Source organism: Sciurus carolinensis, chromosome 5, assembly GCF_902686445.1.
Source record: "Sciurus carolinensis chromosome 5, mSciCar1.2, whole genome shotgun sequence".
Taxonomy (NCBI): Eukaryota; Metazoa; Chordata; class Mammalia; order Rodentia; family Sciuridae; genus Sciurus; species Sciurus carolinensis.
In genome coordinates, this window is record NC_062217.1 from 105,845,948 (window position 1) to 105,867,426 (window position 21,479).

The 21,479-nt window shown below is 33.4% G+C and overlaps 1 pseudogene; it reads left to right on the plus strand.

The window, feature by feature from the left end:
- LOC124985708 (glutamate dehydrogenase 1, mitochondrial-like) overlaps window positions 1-21,479 on the plus strand; it is a 74,235-nt pseudogene that overhangs the window by 49,269 nt on the left and 3,487 nt on the right.

Below are 21,479 nucleotides of genomic sequence, written 5' to 3' on the forward strand. Positions count from 1 at the left end.
CCTATATTAGAAATACATAATATTCTTCACTCATTAAGTACTCAGTGTCCTTCCTCCCTAATTTTTCACCTGTCTAAGCACCACTTGGTCAAAACCTTTAAACTTCAGTTCATTTATTATAACAATCTTATGAAATGTTCCATATTTTTATACATTTTATGGATGAAGAAAATGAGATATATGAGCACTAATTAGCATGCTCAAACATACCTAGAAAATGATGAAAAAGTGATTTCTCAGCTCCAATGAATATGTAAACTCCTTAGGTATTCTTATAGTTTCTATATGATTTCTAGTATTTTTTGTTTATTTATTCATACAACAAGCACTAACTTGGCACCAGAATCCATTGTAAGCAACTTACAAACATTAACAGCAACTTTGTGAGATTTATCTTAATAACATTTTCATTTCCTATGAGGAAGATGATGGAAGAAGGGTGAAGTAACTTTCCTAAAATCATGCATTCAAACCCAGGGAGTCAGATTACAATCTGTGTTCTTAATGGTTACATGAGCTATTTGCCTCTGTTCTTTTGATCTGTGCAAAGAATCAAGGAAAGTTTTGTATCTAAAAGTGAAGAAGTAAGAGAATTCTCAGAGTGAGAGTAATGATACTCTGCCTACAAACATAAGTTAAGAATAGGCAAGATAACTAAAATCATTGGTAATAATACAAAAAGGGTATACTATTTCAACATGTCAGGAATAACTAGTGAAAATGAAAATGTAATGGAAGGGAAGCCTGACAGGGTAATTTAAAACATTCTAGAAAAGATGAAAGAAAGAAGCCAGATGAAGGGAGAAATATATGCAATACATGGAATATGTGTTTTAAAAAATTTTCAGTTCAAACATAACCGCTAAATTAAATATTCTTTTCTCTCTTCCCTTCTCCAACCCTTAACTATATCAACTTGTATGGTTTGAAATGCAAAGCTTTTCAGTAAAAAAAAAAAAAAAAAGGCAAATATTTTTAAATAGCATACTTTTTTGCTAGGTATAATAGTTAATTGAATTGTCCACTTGATTGAATTAAGAGATGCGATGATTAAGAAGCTTCTGGGTGTGTCAATGAGGGTGTGTCTAGGAATGACTGGAATGTGGGATAGGAATTGAAGTGGAGCCCCTCCCCAAGCATGGGCACCACCACCCAATAGGATGAAATAAAAATTGGAAGAAGAAGAAAGCAGATACAGATGTAAGCTAGGCTCTTCTTGAACAGGTTCTTAATTGCTGCTTGGATGTCTGAGGATATTGGACTCTGGCTTCTACAATATTTCAAAGTGGACTCTTCCAGTGATTCTCCAGAAGCCTTGATCTCGGTCTAGGGTAGCACTATTGATCTTTCTTGTTTTGGGGTTTCCGCCTCTTGGACTGCGCAGCTGCTGGCTCTCTAGCTGCAGACAGCCATCGTGGGCTATACAACTTCTGGTCGTGTAAGCCAATCGAATAAATCCCCTTTTTATAATCATACTTCCTGTTGATTCTATTCCTCTAGAGATCTCTGACTAAACCAGTAGGGAATTTCTCTCTGGATTAAAATTACTTATCCACTGGTCTCACTATAGAAATATCTTTACTTTTGGAGGTTATGTATTATGGAGAAGGTCTTTTGGTTTTATATATTGAGATATTTGGTTCAAAATTGTTCAACCGCTTTCTATATTATGAGAAAAGCACAAAAGTTAAATTTTTATATCATGTATATTTCTTTAATGGTAGGACTGCAAGGACTGAAATTCTGAAATGAAAACATGTCTAAGACTAATTAAAATAACAATGTTATATGTATTGTCTGTATATATAAATGCATATTTAAAGGGACAGACTGTCAGCTGATCATCAGACCTGATTCCTCTTCTTCCCAAACATGAAGCTGAGCTATATTTTCCAGTCTCTCTTGTCAGCTATATTCATTTGATTGAATGATCTGTACCCTCAGAACCTCTCAAGTTTTGGTTATAACAGTGGAGACAAAGCTCAGTGCCATGTTGTGAACAATGGAGGAATCATAGGCTGGGATGACCCTGGGTCCTCGATATGGACCTAGAAGAGAGCTACCTACCATTTCATGAATATGGATTTAGACTTTAGGTAGTGAAAAAGAAATTTGCATTGTGTTAAATCGGTAACTCTTCAGAGTCTTTTAGAAGAACCATATTTAACTTCAGGAATAAATTCTAGTCTTTAATTTCATTTTGTACTATTTTATGAGATAATAAATTTAAGATTAGGCATTAATGAGTTGCTCATGAGCATTCAGGTTCTTTGTGGAAAACCTGGGTTACAAACCTTGATTTTTTAATCCAAAATTTTGATATATTTTTCCTGTGCTAAATTAGTTATCAAATACTTTAGTTTCGAATATGTTTAAAAGCTGAGGTCAGAGAAGGAATATTTGAATAATGGCTCTAACTATTACTAGCAGTATGAATTTTGTTATTTAACTCTTCTGAATCTTAATTTCAGAACTATATTTTGAAAAAAATCTTTACACTTTATAAATTACCCAGTTGGTATTCAGTTATAACAAAAATAGTAACAAAAATAGGCTAAGACAAATACAGTTTCATTGATTTTGTCCAATTGTTTTAAATACTGTATTTCATTCATTTCTGATTTTATATTATTTTCTTTCCTATACATTTTTGGGGAGCTTACTGAGTTAGTACATTTCTATTATTTATGTTTCATGAAATTTGGTATATTGTATTTCAAATTTTTTTCTTTTAAAATTTTGTTCTAATTTCCCTACTCACCTATCTGTCTACCCATTGGTTGTTTAGAGTAGTGTTTAATTTTCACACACAATCCCACTGTCTCCTGGTCTTCATGGTTTCTGATGACTTCTATTCCAGAAATGCTTCTTTCCCCAAATAATTTGTAAATGTTTGGAATCATTAAAGTTGAAGAAGATTATTTACCAGGGTGCTGGCTAATAACCAGCCTGAAAAGGATTTTATTTGATTACACTATGGTGCTAATTGCTGACTTGAAATGTCGTGGATGAGGTTTCCTGTATGAGCTTCTGATTAGTTGTTAGGTATGTGGTATCTGAATTGTCAAATCTCTATTTGTACTGGAACTTGAGAATGATATTTTATTTAAGTTCCAAATGCATTAAAAAGACTTTTATTTAGTTATAAGGTTTTACTCACTGACTTCTTATATGAATAATGAATGAGCAAATATATTTAAACAAGTACATATCGTTCTGTACATTTGTGTATTCAGCTTTGTTAATTGTGAATGATTAAATAAAAATGATAAAGTTTTTAAAATTACAATGTTCTTAATATTAAATTAGTTTTAATCCTTGTTTTTCTTTCATTATTACAGTTTCACTTAACTTGGTAAAAATTCAAATCACTGGATAAAATAATATATTAGGATCAGAGAACTGAAGAGCTACTTAAACTATAGAACCCTCGGGGGCATGTGCTGAGAAAGGGGTATCATCAGTATGTGAATTGTTTTTATAAAGTTCCCCAATATTTCCTTAGAATATAAGACTTTAGTATACTTTTCATAAATAATGATCTTACATGTACTTATATTTTACTTGTTATTAGAACATTTGTTTATGTATTATGCAACTCAAGAAAAATTTTCTCTCTAGGGAATAGAGGAAATGCTATTGCTTATATTTTATTCATAACCATGTCAGTACAGCAAACTCTAGGGTATTTGGAAAATTTGGTGTGGTATCAGTTATAATCCATAGAATTTCAGTCATCTAATGAACAGAATCTTGCTGCATATTGATTGAGAAATGATATGTGATAAAACTTTGCAACATCCACATTTCATAAAAAAGGAGACCAGAACACTAGGTTTTTAAAATTATATATTTTAAAAATTATATTCTTTTAAATAAGACCACTTGTTGGAAGTGACATATCACCTTTAATAGTCTCTTAATAGCTGTGTGACAATGGACAACTTTATAGAATTGTAGACTTTCAGGAATAAAATAAATTTTAAAGGTTATATTGCCGGGTTATTTACAGAAGCACAGATCCTCTCTTTCATGAGTACCCCCACAGAGTAGTTGTTCTGCTTCTGATTGACTAGTTTTAGTAGCAGGGAACTCAGAACGATCTAATGAACTCCAGTTGGTTTCAGGCAACTCTGATTAGTTACTCTCTTGTTCACTTTCTTCATTTTTTTCAGTGTCCTTACATTGGAAAGGGGATGACAACACTTGCTGTTGTTATACAGCTGTTGTTATACAGAATTGCTGTAAGATAAAACACATAATGCATACAGAAAATAGAGTGTACCCAGTGATGCAGAATATACCTATAAAATAGTTATTGCATCCAGCGCAGTAAACTATATTATCACTCACAAATATTTACTCCTATTTTGGAGGGAAAAATGATACTTTATTATCCATTTATATTAGTCTTGGTCATCTGACCTACTTTGATTCACAGAATAAGAATCACAGTGACGTGTGTCACTTTTGGGCAGAAACTTTGAGAGCCTGCACGTGGTTCCATGTTCCCCTTTCCTTTTTGTCCCAGTGACCAGCAGTACTTCAGATAGACTCTGCCGCCACAGCTGGATCCTGGAGTGACACCAATATGGAGTAATATGTAGTATAGATCCAGCCGGCCTCAGATGCACCTGCCATGTAATTCACTGAAATTATTTGGTTACAAACAAATGTAACTTAACCTATCTTCCTTCATACAGACTTTGTTCTTTGATCTATAAAGATCTGCTTGTCAGAATATATACTTGAAGACTTTTTAGCACTGTAAGGAGACCCTCTATTTCTATAGATCCTGTATGAACTTGAATTTCTGTGCCGATGCAGGAAGGAGAGTTCACTTTCCTGGGCTGGCCACATATGATTTCAATGACATTAGGAATCAAGCATTTATAGGATGAATTGTGAAAAACCTTTCTGTAAATAATGATCTTTCGTGACATAATTTTCATAAAAAATCATTTGAACTTGTCCTTTTTCTCTACTTGAAGATTGACAGATAAGGCTTTTTTTTTTTTTGGATTTTGTAGAAAAATGTGCAGTCTTGCATTTAGGGAGCAGAATTTAGCATAGCAATATTAAATACTTTTCTTCCTACACATTAGAGACACTTATAGGTGGAGAGTCTACTGAAATAATGAGAATACTTAAAATTCACTATGACTCTCCGAATGTGAAGGTGAGATGGTAAAAACAACATAGCCTTTTAAAAAAAAATTAAGGTACAATAGATAGTGACAAAAAGGATATGGAATTCATTAAGCATTTTTGATGTAACTAACATTTACATACATTTTTATTTCTTTCTCAAAATAAGCTCTGGATCATATAATACTATTAATTTTATTTTACAAATAAAATTTATACTTAAGTTATAAAATTTACCCAACTTCACGTAACAGGTGTCAGAGCCAGATTATGTACCCAAGTTCTCTCAATTCTGAATGGAGAGCGCATAAGTCAAATGTTATATAATTGTCTTTCTTAAATGTGCTATAACTTTAGTATGAGAAATAGCAAATTGTGCTGCTAAGAACCCTGTGGGACTGGGTTACCTTGCTAGAATTTCCTTTGGAAAGTGTTGGATCAGTGTGGATTTTCTAGGATTGTGTATGTGTGTAGAATTTGGCTTATTCTACTACCTTCTAATGAAAAAATTAGTGTTTTTTTTTTTTTTCTGGCATTTAAAAGAGATAGCTCTGTTACTAAACATTGGGTTCCCCTAGGGTTCATACACATCAATTTCATGCTTATATCTTCTTTACAATATTTATTATATTGGCACATAAACAACCCCAGAATTTTTTTTCTCCCACAGATGTTATTAGGAATAAGCAATCATATATCAATCTTTGTTTCTCTACAACTCTGAATCTTGGCTTTTGGAATTTTTCCTTATCACATTTTTCATATTTATATTTACTCAATGCTATTTGAATAAAAATATTAGGGCATGATATAATTTTTGTCTTTTTTTGTCATTGTTCTGTCACTAATATTTCAAATAGTGTCTGTTACCTAATAAATGCTCAAGAAAACCTACTCATACCACACTGAAAAAACACAAACCAGGTCCCTAGAAAAATTTTCATTCATTTATTGTTTGAAGATAAAAATAACTTAAGATCTCTAACCAGACAAGTAAGACCAAAGTTCAAAAACAAAATAATTAACTTGGAGAACATAACAAGAAAGCCCATTAAACAACATTAAACAAAACTTAGAGGAAGCCATCATTTTGGACTGGGCTCTTGCACTAGGCTCCGACAGATCAAACTGAAATGGTCAGGCTGAAGTTTCACCTGACTACAGAGAAACTCAGTATTTTTATCTGAACTTCTATAGAATTTGAGAGAGAAAGAGACAGAGAGAGAGAATTTCAAATAAAGCCAAAGAGTTCTTCAAACTAAATTTGTTGAAAGTTTGGATTTTTGGCAAATAACAGAGTTTAAAAATAAATCTGATTTCCACTTGCAGAGTCATTAGAGGAGATATTGCACAATGAAAACCATAATATGATAGGAAAAATAAATAACATAAGATCTCTTAAAAATTAAAAATATAACTGGCAATGTTTAAACATTTATTGCATCATTTGAAATTTAAATTGTGAGAAACTTTCTTGAACATTAATTTAAAACACAGAGTTGAAAATTATGAGAAAAATATAGAAGTCCCAGAGGTTTATTCTAGAACTATAAGATTCTACTAATGAGAGATAATGAAAGTGAGAACAAACTAAAGGAAAGAAAATATAAATAACTGCACACACCTAGATCTGAAGAGGGTGTGTGATTTTAGATCTAAAAGGAATTTTTTCAAAAATGCACTTTCAGTGTGGTAGTTCTCAAATTCCACCTGTAAATAAAATAATTCTTTAAAACTTAGAAAAAAAAGTTACTCTCAAAGAGAACAATCTACAACATAGATTTGGTGGTAGTAATCCCTTCAGAATTCTATGGAAAAATAATTTTAAACCTAAACTTATATGCTTATAAAAAATATCAATCAAATGTGAAGGCATAACAATGAAACTTTCAGGATTAAAAAATGTAATTCACATTAATGTTTTCTTAGGAAGTGACTTCAGATGAGTTCCAGAAGTGCAAGGTGGTAAGCAAAGAAAGGGATACATGGATTATAGGAATCAGTGACTCTTAATAAGCAGAAGAATAAATGGAAATTATCAGATTATACTCAGATTATGAAGCATGACAGCAAGAGAGCGGAGTTGATTTTTAGTTGATAAAAGAGGGATTTGGGGCAGTGGATACATTAAAAGATATAATGATTTTAATATTTGATAGTTACATTATATGTTGATCACCTAGACAAAAAATGAAAGACCACTGGAAATTTATAGGGGAGGAGAGAAAGTATGTAGTCATGATTAGGGTCCATAACATGTAAAATAAAACATGGAATGATCAACTGATAGATTATAGAAAATAAAAGCTATTTGACTTCTTACTTAGCAACACTTTCTTTGAAGTGTCACAGGTTTCTCACTCAGATGCTTATTAGAAAGGATTATATGATATTAATAAATTCTTGACAGTTATAAGTGCTTGTACAGGTATGTTAATGTAACATCTGTTTATTGGTTTTAAAGTTGAAAATCAATTTTTAGTAAAACATGTAAAATATATTTTGCTTACAAAGAAATGTATTTGATAAATCTTAAGGTAATTGTAAGGTAAAAGTCAAAGGCAAAATGAATAGAAGTTTGGATTTAAATGGCTATTTAGAGTTAGAAGGAGAGTATAAAATATTAATATCTATGTATAAATAAATGGCTGGAAAATATTGCCTGAAAGAGATACCAAAATAAATTTTAAGAACATTATCAATTTTACAAAGTTTACCAATGAATTAAATTAGTAATATCCCTCAAAAATTAAGAGAAGGAAAGGAAGAAGTACAAGTTTATGTAATGGATAGAAATAGAAACATTTAAAAGCATCTTTGAAGATGATGCTTCTCAGTCTGAAATCTTTACTGTTTAATTGCTTTAATCAACAGTTCAATATATTACTCTCTTTACAAGATAACATTTATGGAATTGGGGATGTAACTCTGTGGGTTAGAGGGCTTGCTTAGCATTCATGAGTCCAAAGCCCTGGGTTCTACCCCACATTGCAAAAAATTTTTTAAAAAATTAAAGACAACATTTATATGAAAATAACCTCTTCATGCTCTGGGCAGTCTTGAGAATATACAGTTTGGATTTCCCAGTTGAAAATGGACAGTGAGCAGAATATTAACACTATTCTTTTACAGTAGAAAAGCTCACAGAAATATTTCTTAAATGAGAAATTTGACCCAGCTGTAAAAACTTGCTCTTATCAGACTGTTTGTGAGAAAGCTAATAATTGACTGATCGATTTCACTTTTTTTTTTTTTTCCATCTCTTTAGGTATCTTTGGGCATCGCCAGTAAAAATATGGGAACAGTCAAGGATTCTGTTATGGTTTCTATGTCAGTGACCAATAACAGGTTTTTTCTTTTTTTCATGAGACTGAAAATGGTCATAAGTCACAGGTCAATGTAAGTAGATTTGTTTAAAACAGAAACCCACAAATCTTCAGCTTATAACCTACCAATAATCTACTGTCCTAAAAACTGCATCATAGCTTAAAGAAACTAGTACAATATTTTTAGACAGATGAACACTCACCTGTAAAGATGAGATTTTATTTCATGGATTTGAAATGCTGCCATTATTTGGCATTTTATATTTGTCTAGCATTGGAGAAAGTTATATTATTTTTTGTTAGAATTTGTGGGAGGAAAAAAAGCTATGAAAATTCAATTCCACATGAAAGTGTTTGAAATTGCCTTTCAGTCAGCCAAACAAATAGATTATTGATTTCACCCTTTTATAAAATGAAAGGTTAATGAACAAAATCACACAGCTTTCATTTCTAGGAGAAATACATAGAATTCGATAACCTTCCCTTGTAAAAAAAAATAGGTCAGTATTTATACACAAGTTTATGAACTATTATGATAATGAATTATTTTTAATTCAAAAAGGGATAATTCATAATGATTGATGTTTTGCATTTTGTATGGGAATTATTTAATATGGAGGACCACTTAGCATGGAGTCAAATGGAAAAAAGTTTTCTAAATCAGTTGATATGGCCCAACCGACGAAGGGATGAAACATGTTTCTTTTCTTTGCTGTTGAAGATAGAAAATAAGACTAAATATGGGCAAATGAAAGTGTACAATATCATATTCCTTGTAATGGCACCATTAATTATCAAAGATACTAATTTAAGGTAGAAAGTTCCATACAACCTACTATTTTTCTGTTAGCAGATTAGATGATCAAAAACTACCCTTTTCTGGAGAATTCTGGTTGTTTCTTTCTTTTCTTTCTTTCTTTTTTTTTTTACTGTGTTTCTTTTCCAAGAAAAACATACCATTATTAAAATACTCTTTGAAAATTATCATTAATAGTTGTTACTTACTTAGATCATTACACATTGTACCTATTTATCAAATTTATAATGTCCCATAAATATGTACAAATATTAATTATCAAGGAATTATTTATATAGGCTCTGTCAAAAAGTTGTGGCTGCTTTATATGTGAAGTGAAATTCAACACAAATAACTAAAATGGAGAACTTTGTTACACAAGAACAATTTTATCTCTAAAGTGTTTAGAAAAAAGTACAAAAAATTGAATTTTTTAAAAAACTTTTCTTCATTGCAGATAATTACTTCCATTCTTCACTCTAGTTCAAAGACAAATTTTGTGTAATTTTAATTTTTATTAGATATTTACATATGAATCCCAAAATCATTTATGGTGTTCCCTTTCCTTTCTCAAACAAAAGCTTCTTGTTGAGCAAATTATATTTTATATCTTCAGAAAATTTTCCAAGATTGAGAAATTATCCTCAAAGACCAAGAAGGAAAGAAAGGTAAGTACAGTAGAGGAAGGGTGAAGGAGGGATGTGATAAGGGAAGAGGAGTAGAATGAATATGATCTAACTTTCCTATGTACATACATGAATACTACAGTGAATTTCACCATTGTGTTTATCTACAAGACACTAATTTAAAAAAAAAAAAGTTGTAAGTAAATAACAGAAAGACCAGTAGAGTAGAGGGACAAGAACCAGGTAGGAGTCTACATTGTGCACAACCATAGAAGCAAAATGATGTACCCAATTTGTGTACAATGAATCAAAATGCAGTCTGTAAAAAATAAATAAATGAAAAAATAATTTTTTAAAAAGGAATTGAAAGTAAGGAAGCAAAAAATGATTGTTACAATGGGAGTGAATTGGATAATACAAAAATTAGCATGAATCTAAAAAATTATTTTTATTTGCTTTTGAAAATTAAACTCCTAAGCTTCTTTTGACTTCTATACCAGAAAAGAAAAAAAAAAAAAGAAAAGAAAAGAAAAGAAAAATGTAATAAACCAGAAGAACCAGTACAAATTTGCAACAACCTGGGTTTGAAGTACTGGAGAAATCTCCCCTCAGTTCAGGAAACCTCTGTCCAGGGTAGAAAAGAAAATGCTTTTGAGCAAGCATCAAGTCAAAATTTAATATTTATCAAGGAAATCTGCTAAAATTTTGCAAAGATAGAAATTCTTTCTTTTTATATAACTAAGTAGATACAATCTATCATTCACATTTTCTCAACATAAACTTTAATTCCCAAATAGATTTGAAAGCACCATTTGTCACCCTTGATTTATCATAAATTCACCTGGTAATTGGGGTGACCAACTGTGTTTGCTAATTGACTTTATTAAAAGGAGAAAGAAACTTTTCCAGTTTATCTAAAGTAAATGCAATATGGGAAGGGAGTGAGTGGAGTCCTATCCCTTATTTTCAACAGGGAGTATTAAACCTCTTCTTTTAAGTTTTTACTAGCCCTTACAGAACTTAAGGGGAAATGAAAAGAACTTTGTGAGCAAGAATTATCTTCCAGATCACTATTTTTCAAAGTTGAAAGTCACTGAACTTAGTAAGATTTGTGACTTATAAAGATATTTAGCCACTGAGGTCTAAGCTTTAGTGTGTTTAAAATTATTCAAATAATGAAGTGTGGTTTATATATATATGTAAGAAAATATTGAAATGTTTTTCCAAATATTTTAATGTTTGAAGTAATGTCTTAAAGTCTTTAATGTCTGAATTTGTTTATGTTTATTTAGAAATAGCTGGAATTTAAAAGATATGCTATCAGTATAGTTTGGGGGTAACTTTGAGGGAGTTCCAGTCTTAGCAAATGAAAATTCAAGATGCTGAGTTAAATTCGAGTTTTCAATAAACTCAAATGTAATTACTTCTCTCGCTTGTTATTTGGCAAATCCACCCTGACTTGCAGTGATTAAAGCAATAAAACATTCATAGCCTCTGAAGTTTGTTAAGTACTGAAAAAATAAAATCCAGCCAGAAATTTGCAGTCATTTTTGTCATCCATCAACTATAAAATTGCCTAGAAATTTTAACCTTAAGTCAGAAAGTTAATAATAGAAGCTGGTGGCAATTAACATTTATTTAATACTAGCAATGTTCTAAGTATAGCTACTAGTCCTGTAAGCATCCTTTCATTTAATTCATACATTTTATGAGGATCAGAGAAATATTAACTTGTTTTAAAAGTGAGAAAAATTATTTTAAGGTATGTAAGATGACAATTAGAACTGTGATTTAAAGCTCAGTTTGTCCAAATCTAAAGTTTGCTTTTTTAAACAGTATGTTATATGATTTATACATGAGATGCCCCCAAAATGCACATGTGTAAGACAATGCAAGGAATTTTAGAGGTGAAAAAATTGGGTTATGAGAGCATTAACCTAATGGGTGCATTAATCATCTGATAGGGATTAACTAGGTGGTAACTGCAGGCAGGTTACCAGTGTGTGACTGGAGGAGGTGGGTCCCTGGGGGTGTGTCTTTGGGGTATATATTTTGTTGCTGGTGAGCAGAGTTCTGTTTCCTGTTATCATGTCCTGAGCTGCTTTCCTCCTCCATACTTCTCAACTTTGATGTACTATCTCATCTTGAGCCGAGAACAATGAAGTTGTCTATCTATGGGCTGAGACCTCTGAAACCTGAAACCAAATTACTTTTCCTCCTCTATGTTGTTTTTGTTGGATCTTAGGGTCACAGTGATGAAAAGTTGACTAAAATAGTACATTATACTGCCTTCCAGATGATAGATTCTCAGATCTGTTTCCTTCTCTATCTAGATTTGTAGTCTTCTTTGAATAAAACATTTAGCCTCTCTGTTTCTAATTTTTTAAATATATAAGATTAGAGCATGAAATTAGGTATATTTCAGGTTTTCTGTTTTCTAAAATTCCAAGATTTTGTCAAGAAATCCAAGTTGTGCTTGTAAAGTATGGAAAATAAGAATGTGTTTAACTTAGACTATGCTGTATTTAAGGTTAAGCAGCACACAATTTTCTTCCTCTCCACTTTTTCCCTGTATGTATCCAAGTATTCTGCTTAGGCACTCAGTGAATGCTTGATTAAAGGTTGGGATTACTGAGTTGTGTGTTTCTTCTGGCACTGTGAATTCAAAAGATCATTGGAAAGAAATGACATGTTCTTGAGTTCCTTTTGCATATTTAATAATATAAGTATGGTCCTGGAGAATAATTTGCTGAAATGGTAGCAGTGAACCCTTTGGGTTAGTAACATAAATAATCTTGATTCTGGTAACTGGATATGTGTGTGAGAGTCTACTGGTTCTCTTACAGGTACTAGATTACTATTTACTCTGGAATAAACATTTTTCTCCATCTCCTACAACATAGATTTTCACTCCCAACTTCACTGACTCCCATAATCCTTCAGAGTTGAGAAGATATACTCTTCAAAATATGCAAAGACTTGTAATTCTTTTCTGTCTCTCTCTCTCTCTCTCTGTCTCTCTATCTCCCTCCTTCCCTCCCTTTCTCTCTCTGTGTCTGTCTCTGTCTCAATCTCTTTTTCATTTTACTTAAAACAGAAATATATGTCAGCAGAGCATGGTCATGCTCATCTGTAATCTCAGTGAATCAGGTCTCTGAGGCAGGAAGATTATGAGTTTGAGGCCAGCCTGGGCAACTTAGGGACACAATTTCTCAAAATAAAATAAAAAGACCTTGGGATGGAGCTCAGTGGTAGAGTGCTTGCTTAGAATGTGAAAGGTCCTGGGTTCATTTCTGGTACCATAATTAATAAACAAATGTATAAATAAGTAATAAGTAAAATCACAGTGACCAGGCCTGAGATGTGATTCTGTGATAAAACACTTGCCAGCACAAGAGAGGCCCTGGGTTCAATTCTCAGTATGGCCGGGCGGTGGGGGGGGGGGGGGGAATTTAAGAAAAAGAAAAAGAAAAAACTATATGGTAATGGCTGTAAAAATCCCAAAGCATTCATTTTACAAAAATGTCATATGTGAATATATGGAGGCCTAGCTTCCAAATAGTTGCCCTTCAAAATGTATGGATTATCAGTCAATAAGATTAGAGGAAGCACAGAAGAACACACCAGAAATTAGACCTGCCCTGACAGAGTGACATGAACATCAAAAGGCACTATGGCATTTGCCGTTGGCAGGAAAGTGATTATTGCGCATCTCAACCTTGGAAAGTGTTGGTTTAAAATGAGGTACTTCAGAATAAGAAACTTGGCATTGACAGTAGGTAGGCTGAGTTTAATAAAACTAAAATGTTTAAGAATTGAGGAGATTGAATTTTAAAAGAAGATTACAGAGAGAAGCAATATAAATTACAGTGGAGTGATTTGTTAGAAATAAGTGGGATCTAAAGGAAATATTAAGGGCTGGGGAGATAGCTCAGCTGGTAGAGTGCTTGCCTTGCAAGCACAAGACCCTGAGTTCGATCCCCAGTACCGCAAAAAAAAAAGGAAATATTAAGAGTAATTTAATATTAGGAAAATAATGCAGTCCAAAATATATAAACCATAAATAACTAAAGTACCATAAGTCTAGGCTATGCCCATAAAGGAAAAAAAAAAAATTCTGTTAGATCAGAAAAAGGAGACTCAGTCTGCCTGTGTTCTTTAAATTTGTACATTTATTCCATCAAAACAAATAAAAAACCAAAATGAATAAAATCTATTTAATATAAGAAGGATTGACAACTAGAGGTAAAAAATAGATGCTTCAGCATAGAATGTGAGGCAGCTGAGAAAAAGTTTGCACATGGCTATATTATATTACAGCAAAGTAGATAAAGGTATTTATCAGAGGTTAAGTGTGGGGAGGTATAAAGAATGAGATTTATGGGACCTTGTGGAATGCACATGGAGGAATTCTGTGCACGGAATAGGAATGGAAACAATTGCCAAAGGTTGATCTTGTAACACTGGTAGCAAAACACTAGAAAACAACTAAATAGAATAAAATGAGATAGGGGAACTTGATAATAGTCTGTTGCCTCTTTTAATTTCCAGAACACTATGGAGGCCATTTATAGGGTTTAAGAAAACCAAAAAAAGATTTTTTTCCAACTAAATCAGAATATACAATAACAACATTTGCCAAATATTAATCAGTGGATCTTCTAGCTTAGAATAGCCAAGAGAATTTTTAAAATAAATACAGATTTAGGACTGAATTAGTTATTTCTTGCTGTGCAAGGAAATAATCTGAAATTTGGTTGCTTTAAACAATAAACATTTACTATCTCACAATTTTAGTGTGAGGAATCTAGATACAGCTTAGCTTCTCCTTTGACTTAGGAGTTCTCCAAAGCTCAAACAAGGTGTCAGCTGGAACTATCATTATTTAAAGGCTAGAGTGGGGTGGAAGGAGGCCTTCTTCCAAGTTCACTTACATGTGTGGTTGGCAGGCTCAGACAACTCACTTCCAAGTTCAGTCCTGTGGCTGTTGACAGGCCAAGGGTCCTGCATGAAGCCAGGACACAGGAATTCTTGGGGGATAACACCAGGGATGCTTTCCTCCCTTGACTTTGGGATTTGGTGTGATGCTAGGACTAAAGGGTCTAGGCTTAACTATTTCAGGGCATGTATCTGACTGGGTACACTTCACAAAGCTGAAAGTTTATTTGCTATGTCACTTCTGGCTGCCTAGCACAGACTTACCTCTCTTGAGCAATATCAGATGACAAGCAGCCAGTATTGAAAAATAAGAAGGCGACCCTCTAGACTCAGACTATCCAAGTATAACAATCTCTCATTGCCAGAATCAATTATAGCTCAGAAAAAAGTCTTTTTCAAAAAATATTAACACAGAAAGACAGTATCTTCCTGTTTTTAAAATATAAAAATATTTAAGGAACTATGATGTTCATTGAGCTCTCCAGCTTAAGTAAGATTAAACCAGCACAGATTAAATCATAAGAACCAGGGCTAAGAAATTCCATATAACGTTCTTAACTGAGCAGCAAATAACTCTCACAGTGTATTTATTTGATTAAATCACAAAGTACTTTTTTCGAGTTACTTTTTTTTAACAAAAGATGTTTTCTTTATATACACTGCTGGAAAATGTCAGTACTTAGTAGATTTTTGTCTTGACTGAGTATGTTTCTTTTATTAAATTTTAACATGAACAAATGTATGACATTAAAAATACTGATAAACTTATCATAATTGAGTAGTTTTACATTTAGGAAGAGGTGATAAGTCTTGGATTAATTTTTACCTTATCTCATGATTAAAAAGATTTACAGTATGCGAAGTGTAAGGCAGAAAAAATTGCTATTAAGTGAACCTGCCACATAATGGATCCTTATTGAATGAACATAGTTTTAAAGTCTATATAAACACTTATACATAGACATACATACATCGCTCTATATGCATTAAACAAGATGATCTATAATTTAGGCATATTTCCTTTTACTTTAAATTTATATTCTTAGTTTTACTATCTGATTGTTTCCTAAGCAAACAGAAGTCTAGAGACTGTTTATTAATGGTCTGATCTGAGAAACTATTTGCAATAGACAATCAGTATTTTTAGAGAATATAACATTTACCCTGTACATTCTTAGGGATTATGAATACAAAGAGAAAAATGAGAAGCACATAGTCTGAGTTGGAGATAAATGGATGATTTCTTAGATCATTTCCTGTCATGCTTCCCCTCTAGCGTTCCTTCCAGAGCACACAAAGTTTCTCTACATTTCCACACATAGGAAACCTCCTCACACTGCCTGTTTCACTGTCAGATATCTGCAATTAATTAATAAATAATGGTTATATAGTGTCCATTTTTACCTCTAGAGTTTCCACAGATCAACCTTTGTTTTGCTTTGTGTATTAGCATAGGGAACCTAATCTGCTCCCTGGAATGAGCTCCTTGATGGCCAATATCATATCTTTTTCTTACCTCTGAATATCATATGTCTGGCAAATAGTGGACATCCCAAATGTACTATCGAATGAATGAAGTTTAATCTCTTATCCAAGTTAGTAGAAAAGTCCTAGAATTAGTTTTCCTTGTGATGAGCATAAATATAAATGGAGTCTAGTGATTGATTCCCTGGGGTCAGGTTCACTTAGTCTCTACAAATGCATGGGAGAATATCTGAACTAAGCATAATTCATGGTATGATCCTTATCTACTCTGACCCACAAAACAAAATTTCTTCTTTGTAATTTATTGCCCTCTTGACATTCTTAATTGTGTTCATCCCCTGATTCTTTCCTTGAATTTATGACTACCTTGTACCTTATTTTGATCTGTGTTTTGACTGACTTTATAATGCCAGCCCTGGAAAACTTTCTAAAGTTCTACCCTGAGCTATTTTTTTCTTCTCTAATGCCATATATACCCCAGGATGGTGGATTAAATTGGGTTCAGATTTGTTCATTTGTGAATATTTACCGAACAGTGGTGCGTTCCTGAAACATAATTGATTTGGTTGTGAAATGGGTCAGGGAGATATGAAAACTAGTACCCATTAGAGAAGAATGGTTCACAAAGTAAGTGATTGGCCTACAGTTAGGTCCTTCCAGGCAGGATGATTATTGCATGGGTACAGGTGGAGTAAATCAAGGAGCCAGAGTCTCTGATAGTCAGGAAGATGTCAGGACAAAAGCCCAAAAAAGAGAATGTCACAAGAACTCAGACAGCATAAATGCCAAAGGACCTATTGGTTGTGGGTTGAAATGCCAAGATGAGAGGGAGGGGCAGAATCAAGTCGGGAAAAGAGAGAACAGAATGCAGTCTGACCCCAGGGATGCTCTCCTCCCTTGACTTTGGGTTTTGGTGTGATGCTAGGGCTAAAGTGTCTAGGCTTAACTATTTCAGGGCATGTATCTGACTGGGTACACTTCACAAAGCTGAAAGTTTATTGGTTATGTCACTTCTGGCAGAAAGTTTCTGAAAATTCCTCTTATCAAGATTTCATGCTGGTCTTGTATGACTCTCATTGCCTTTATTATTGCAACCCCTTAAAATTCTCCCTTCATAGTCTATTGCTTTGTTCATGTCAACATTCAACAAAAGCTAACTATTGGTTTGTCCCTTATGGTTGCCAGATGCTGTGCTGTGGAGCAGGGGAGGCAATGATGAACAGGAGGATTACAGATCCTGTCCTTATGGAGATACCCACAAGTAAGGGAAGACCTACTAAAGGAGGAAGCATAACACAATATGAGGAAAGCTATGTTGGAGGATCAGCACAGAAGGGAGCACCAGAACTAGGGTTCCCTGTCTTTCTAAAAATCTGTGGTCAGACACTGCAGATATACTTCTTTTCAAGTACTTTTCATTCTCTGCTCTTTACTTCTCTCTTGGAACTGTCTTTAAAAAAAAAAAAAAAGTTTAGTTATTAATGGACCTTTATTTTGAAATAAATTGAACTGCTGAAAATTGAACCCAGTGCCTCACACATGCTAGGCAAGTGCTCTACCACTGAGCCACAACCCCAGCCCTGGAACTGACTTTACGTCTCCTAGTTCAGATTCAATCATTTCTCTCTTTATCTCTTCTGGTTCTCTGAATACTTTGTTGGACTAAGTGGCAACACTGATGCTCCCTCTGTTACTTAGCTGTCATTTATTTTCATGTTTGCTCCATTGCATTAAGTATGTAGTTGCTGCAAACTAGTTCCATCTAAACCAGCTCAAATCTTTTAACCCTCAACATGTGACTTTGACTCCTGTTTTAGTGAGCAGATTGAAGATATCTGGAAAACATACCCTCATTCCTTCTACTTTTTACTGACTGCCAATAAATTGTCTTCACTGCATTAAATATTTCTTTGTTGTTTCATCTCTGCTTTTTCTCTTGCTTTAGGGAATAAAACATTTTTTTCAGTCCTTGTTATTTCACCATACTTATTTTCTATTTATTTACATTTTATTATTCTTTGTAAGTATCTGGTTCCTCAAGTTAGGAAAATTGTTATAGAAAAAGATCACTTAAATACTATGGTTTACAAAAAATGCTAATTGTAGGACTTTCCTAATAGCCTTCAATTAATTTTAAGGGAACTGCTCAACTTTCATACAATGAACTCCTAACTTTCAGAGAATAAACTCCTAACTTTACGAAAATTGATGGCCCTTGTATTTTTGACTCCATCCTCTTGTTGCCTCTGAAACTAGTATATTAATGTTCTTTCATGTGCCTGTTACTCCTGCTCATTGGGTTCTTTCCATCTTTGTAAAATCAAGTTGGTTTTTCTTCTTCATCCAAGTCAGGCTAAGGTTAAATGGTTTCTATTAAAGTCAGCCATATTGAGTACAGAGTGCTCTGACACATTTCAAACTGATTCTTTTCCCTCTCCTTTTGCCAGATACAAGGGAATCTTTCTCTGATATTTATGATAAGAGCATATTCAAGCTCCAGAAGATAAAACTTGCAAAGATGGGTTGCACCTCAATCCATGACTGAGTGTTGTGGAATTTTACACTTTTAGATTTGTCCACACTGAACCTCCAACTATTTACCAATGGTACTCCAACTCTTCCTATCCTGGCACTGGTTTCAGCAGAGGTCTTTACTGGTGAGTGTCTTCTCCAGTGACCTATGATTCCTTGTATTTACCTCCATAATCTTGGGAATGGCAATTTGCTTTGTGTCCTCTCTTCTCTTAAGAATATAAGAAGAGTTGAAGATTTTTCAGTTTTTCAACTTTTTTCTTCTTTTTTTTGTGGTGCTGGCTATTGAACTCAGGGCCTTGTGCATGCAAGGCAAGTACTCTACCAACTGAGCAATATCACCAGTTCTCCTCAACTTTTTAGTTGTTTGCATGGAATGTCAACTTCTGTGATCATTGTATGTGGAGCTGGGAACCAAAGAAAGTCTACTTCTATAATTATAACCTCAAAAGAAGAAGGGGGAGGATGGGAGGGGAAGGAAAGAGGAAGAGGAAAAGGAGAAGGGGAGGAGGAAGAGGAGGAAAAAGAGAAGAAAGAAGAGGAAGAAATTGTGACTATAGTATTTCCTTTTGTAAATATAATTTCTCGGCTTCTATGGGTGTGGAAGTTCTTTTCATAGAATCTTACACACTCATATATTGAGTACATGGAGAATTATTTATACATCTTATATGTTTAATCATTTAAAGTAGATTTCACATTTCTAAGCAGAGTCTAGGTTACAAAGAAATTTTGTTTGCATTCATGTCTTGATGTTCAGAATGTAATTGAAAAGCTATCTTAAGGATTAAGCATATAGAGTACATGAACATATCCTGGGTGAGAGAGGAAAAGTTTTGTAAATCTTTGATCACAATTGCTGTCAAAGGAGTGGATATGATAACACTCAACAGTGTCTGTGGTCTAATATACTTGAGTACATTTTCCTCCTGATATTCCCTGATGAGAAGACAGCCAACTCCCACTGCCTCTTAACCCATTCTCATTAGGAAAGAAAGAGATAGCAAAGCAATCTGACTGTACTTATGAATATTTGAAGATAAATACATTCTAATAGGGTTAAGAATTTTATTCTCATGAAAAAAATTATATGGGTTTCATAGCTATCTACAATATGCCTTAGGTTATTTTAAAACAATCAAGAAAAGAAAGAATATTCACTTCCTGAGGATTCATTCTTGTTATGGTTGTTCATGTCTTTGTTTTGGGGCTTGATTGCAAGTTAAGATATCACTGAGAAGAACAATATAATAAACTGTATTTAAGACACTAATAACAAAAGAGAGAGCTCAGAATGTGTCATGATGCAGTGCTTAGTAAAAATTTGAAAAAGTGCCCCTAAAAGGAATCTTTGCATTTAAAAACCACAGACCAATTAATGAAAAGTACACTATGCTTCACCTTGAAAATGCAGTTTTTTTTCTGTAGGCACTATGAAAATGTGTACTGAGAGGTTGAATATATGAATGAATAGTTTCTTTACTCTTTCATTCTTTTAGATGTCTTCTGGATATATTCTTTCTTCTGAAATTTTCATTACATTATCTTCATCCATACTTTTTACTGATGATTTATACTTTGGAAGATGTGTCCATAATTCCAGGTAAGGCCAGTCCCTCCTCTTTGACATACACTAGTTTCTATCCCTTTTAGATGCCCAAGAAACTGGCTCCCGCTCTTAACCCCTCTCTCTGGCATGAACTTGTTAGGTTTTTTTCTCTGTCATTTTTTTTTTTTTTAATAGGACTTCTGACCCCACTCCTTCTAATCACTGTTCCATTTACAACAGAATTTCTTGAAAGAATAGGATTTGCTCACTGTCCCAATTCCTCTGGTCCTTCTAATTTCTCTTAAATTTGCTCTATTTAGGATTTTAAAACCATGCAAACTAAGATGAAACTATTTGCTAAATCCAAAAGAAACTACTCAGTCTGTCCTTGATTTATAAGCAGAATTTGACACTGATCATTCTTTCCTTTCTGAAACCATGCTTCTGGTGCACTGTGCTGCTATCCTGTGTACTTATAGGAGGCTCCTTCTTAATGTTATTTTCCTTTTCTCATCATCCTTCTAGAATCAAAAGGATCCAGGATTAGTCCTTGAGCCTCTTCTCTTTATCTACTCTTGTTCTCTTAAGAAGTTTAGCCAGTTTCATGGCTTACATATCAAGTATACATTAAAAATTTTAAAACACATATTTTCAGGCCAGATTTCAGACATGCAACGCCCTTCTAGAAACCCCTACTTAAATGTCTAAAAGCTATGTCAAGCTTAACACATCCAACTAAAATTTGGTAGTTCTATCTCAATGTGCTCTCTCTTCTCTCTTCTCTCTTCCCTATGCCTTAAAAAATGGAAGTTCTATTTTTCCAATCATCAGAAAGAATCTGGTGTCATCCTTGAATTTTCTTCTGCTCTTATATTTCATATCCAAACTGCCAGAATGTTCTCTCTTTGCTCATTATAGAAAATTCAGAAAATGACTACATTTGTGGCTTCACTATCCAAACAATATCATCACTCCCTTGTGTTATTCCAACACCCTCCTTAAGTATCTTAGCTTCCACTGTAGTCCCTCTAGGAGCTCAAGTGAGAGTGATCTTGAAATGAAACCCAGATTGTCTTATT